The following is a 4,378-nucleotide window of genomic DNA, read 5'->3' as shown; positions in this document are numbered from 1 at the left end:
TTTTTTTTTTTTTTCTATTAAAAATATTGAATTGGTCATTCGATCGTGCGTGTCAAGGTTTAATGTTGTTGTAAAATAAAATAAAATAAAATAAAATAAAATAAAATAAATATATATATATATATTGTTGTTATAAAATAAAAATTTGTAATTCGACTTACTTTGGAGTTAGTGACGTGGTCGGCCGGCACGGACTCTGGAACGGTTTGCAGGGTGCTCCGCATGCTAGCGGACATTGTAGGCCAGCCAGTTTCACTGCCTCAAACCCTCCAACCCTTTGACGATGCACCCTCTTTCTCTACGCCTGAAATCAAAAAGTAGAAACGGAAAAGTGGAAAAAAGAAACAACTAATACACACGCACAGTACATACATTTTATATATATATATATATATATATATATATATATATATATAATATTTTCTACATTTCGTATGCAATATTTCCCCTTCGAATTCATTTTCATTTAAATTAAATTAACCTAACTTCCCTTCCACCCTCTCTCACACCCCCGCCCAAATATTTTTTTATCGTAATAACACGAGTTAAAAATATAATTGGGAAGAATTTACTAGAAGAATTGGGGGGGGGGAGGGGGAAATTACGAAAGAGAAGGTTGTGCGATATTATTTTAATTGAAATAACGAGCACCGAGATAATAGGACAGAGGGAGGGGGAGGGGGGTTTTCCCGAAGAGATGCATTGAATGCAACAATTAACGATGGAAAGTATTCGAGAAAGAGAGAAAGGGTCAACTTTTTTCGTTGACTTCTTTTCTATGAAATAACGAGCACGAGATAGATAACCGTGGTAAAAAAGTGATTTGATATAAAAATTAACGATTGAAAAAGTATAAAATGAATAAGAGCGGGGGTGGGGGTGGGGGGGGGGAAGGGTGAGAAAAAGAAAGAAAGAAAGAAGTAAAAAAAAAGAGAGAAAGAGAGAGAGAATAGAAAGATATATGATGAAGAAGAAAAAGAAATGGAAGGGGAAGAAAAAAAAATAAAATAAAACACAGAGAAAGTTGTTCGGATCGTAGTTAGTTAAACTAATCATCTTGAAGAAAAATTAGGATTTCATTGTTTATGGTTCTTTTCCTTTTTTTTTCTCTCTCTCTCTCTCTCTTTTTCTATTTCTCTTGCATGGATGTGCATCGGAGACAAGGCCGTGGCTTATCAGATATCGACCGTGATAACGTTGAACGACCATTTAACACAGGAAAGTACACACATATGTAAATACATGTGTATCTATAAACATGATTGTATATACACACACACACATATATGCATAGCAGTTAAGCTCTTTCTCTCTCTCTCTCTCTCTCTCTCTCTCTCTCTCTCTCTCTCTCTCTCTCTCTCTCTTCCTCTTTTAACAGGAGAGACAAGATATATTTTAATTGGTATGAGCATCGTAGCGTATTTTCAATTACACGCTACCCCATCAAACCAATCGATGTGTGTTTTATATATACAAGTATATGTATATTCACACAGATGATGATGACGATGACGATGACGATGACCCCCCTTGATGCGATCACGATACATTTATCTCTATGTTAAAATCCATTTAAACCAATCAGATGAAATTATTCACGCTTTAATATAACATTATTATTATTATTATTATTTTTTTTTTGATTTGATTCGAGAAAAACGAAACATATAATAAATAAAATAATATATATATATATATATACACTCCGATGTAATATTATATTTATTTTACGATAATTACGAATAAGAAAAGAAAAAAAATTAGAAAAAAAAAAAAAGAAATCGTTATAAATAAATTGTAACTTTTCTCTCTTGTTGAAGATATTTGGCTCTTGCTATAGATCACGATTGTATCTATCTCTGTATCTTACTAACACACACGTAAAACGAAGACCCATCCAGCCAAAGAGAAGCCAAGATAAAGAAAGAAAGAAAGGAAGAAAGAATGAGAGAGAGAGAGTGAGAGAGAAGTTCGACAGGTAGGCGAGAGAGATGAATCATAGTTTGTAACCAACCGTGTGTGTCTCGGAATGTAACTCAAAGGCCAAGATCGAGTTAAAACGTCTAACAACGTTTCTAAACGACAATCAGAATCAAAAAGAACAAATATTTTTAAGAGTATCAAATCGGAAGAAAAAAATATATCTTCGAAAAACAATTTTTAACGAATTTAATATCACACAATAAAATAATAATGATCATTTTTTAACATTAAACCTAACACCAGACAGGAATTTATTTGCTTACCTTCAATAATTTGTAAAAAAGAAATTCTATGAAAAAAGGTATATAATGTATATATGATTAATTTCTAAATATAATCAAATATATCGTACATTAATTCAATTGGTTTAAAATTTCTAATATTATATATTAAAGATATGTATTTTATTTTGTATAATCTGTTAAAATTGGTATAAGTAAATTATCGATAAGTTTAATGTTAAACAAATTACCGATTACTCTGATAAATATTAGAATTTTTATTTTAAATACTAACTATATAAGTTTTATACACGAAATATAATTGCAAGAACTGTATGACAAAACCTGTAAATAAAACAAAAAAACATTTGAGTCGACAGGATCATGATTTTAAATTCGTGAATTCGTGAATTCGTGAAATAAAACTTTCGAAAGGGATCCCTTAGAAAAGAGAATCGAAAAATTGTGAAATGAAAATATATATATATATATAATGTGTTTGAAAGATTCATGAGAAATTTCTATCCCCTCGTTCTCCCTATACGTATTTTTCCAAACGTAATTACTCACGTAGTACGTGCATACATATGTAAGTGCATGCGTGGGATCCAATGAATATTAAAATAACGTACTAAGTCTTCGCTAAGAGAGAAGAAAGCGGCGAAGTTAACCGAGCTACGATTCCTCGTTCAAGCCGATCAACAAAGAAAAACGGTAAGATAAAAGTTAAATAAATAAAAAATCAAGAAGAAGAAAAAAGAAAAAACATATGGAAATAAGGAAACGAGTAGTCGACAGGTGCAAAAGAAAAGAAAGAGAAAGAGAAAAAGAAAGAGAGAGGGGAAATATCAAATCTTTATTCCATTTGCAAACGCATGTAGTATTTATCCTGTTCATTCGTATATGTGAAAATAAATAATAAACGTGTCGTCTGTGTGTCTGTGTGTAAATGTGCATGGTAAGAAAAAAAAATAAACTCTCTGCAAAAACATTTGTGTGCATGCACGTAGAAATTTTGTAATCCTTAACGACGTATCTCTTTCTCTCTCTCTCTCTCTCTCTCTCTCTTTCTTTTTCTCTGAAGCGTGTTTCCTTCAATCGGATTTTTCTTTCATTTTCTATCCTTTTCTTTTCCCCGATACTTTCCAAAGCAAAACTTCGAGAGTCTACGTTTGCGTATGCTTCGAATCTTATGAGATAAAATTCAATCTAAATAAGTGGAATTTAAAAGAGAAGATTTTAAGAATAATATCCAACGATTATATCCGATTATTTTGTTATATATCATTTTAATCGATTATGATAATTAAATCAAAAAATTACGTTCAATATCACAATTCGTGTTTATCATTTTCTTTATACATCTAAATTTCATTCGTAAAACACTTATCCGATCGATTTATTACAGTTTTTACTTTCTTTTTTTAATTTACAAACGTTAGAAACAAAAAATTAATGTCTTGAACCGAAGAAAAGAAAGGATAGGGGGAGGTGGTTTTTTTCTTTTTCTATTCGTACACAAACAAGTGTTTTTGCGTTAGTATGATAGAGAACAAAAATTGAATATTTCGTTTTGCGAAATAAAATAAAAACGGGGCTGGTGGTTTAGCGTTAAACGCACATTTATACAAAAGTAAAATTGTAGTAGGGGAGAAAACATCTAACCCTTTTTTCATTCTTTCTTTTTTTTTTTTGCACAAAGGCACAAAGCATAAAGTGAGAGGATATCGGTATACTACACTTCCGCCTTTGGTCGACCGCCTTGCAGCATAAAAGCCGCAGACGACGACGACGACGATGACGACAATTCTCTCTCTCTCTCTCGCTCTCTCGCTCTCGTCCAATATAAAATGCTGAACGCATATATGGTCGAGAGAAACCAGACCAAAAGAGAAAGAAAAAGAGAGAATTCTGACGTAAAAAGAAAAAAAGGAAAAAAAATTCTTACGATTTTTACTAGCCCGCTGCCACCCCCACCACTCTCTCTCTGCTTTACGAATTTAACGATAAAGAAATTTAAAAAAAAAAAGAAATCCTACTCAAACATTTCAATCAAATAAATCCTGATTTTTTTTCTTGTGTGTAGATGTGTAGATAGAAAAACTTAATTTTATTCCTGTATCAGGGATTTCTTTTTGCCTGTCATTAGAATTAGATTATTTAATAAGTTTTTA

This window comes from Polistes canadensis, unplaced genomic scaffold, assembly GCF_001313835.1.
Source record: "Polistes canadensis isolate GaletaPanama2010 unplaced genomic scaffold, ASM131383v1 scaffold_81, whole genome shotgun sequence".
In the NCBI taxonomy this organism is placed as follows: Eukaryota; Metazoa; Arthropoda; class Insecta; order Hymenoptera; family Vespidae; genus Polistes; species Polistes canadensis.
This window is presented reverse-complemented; position numbering follows the sequence as displayed.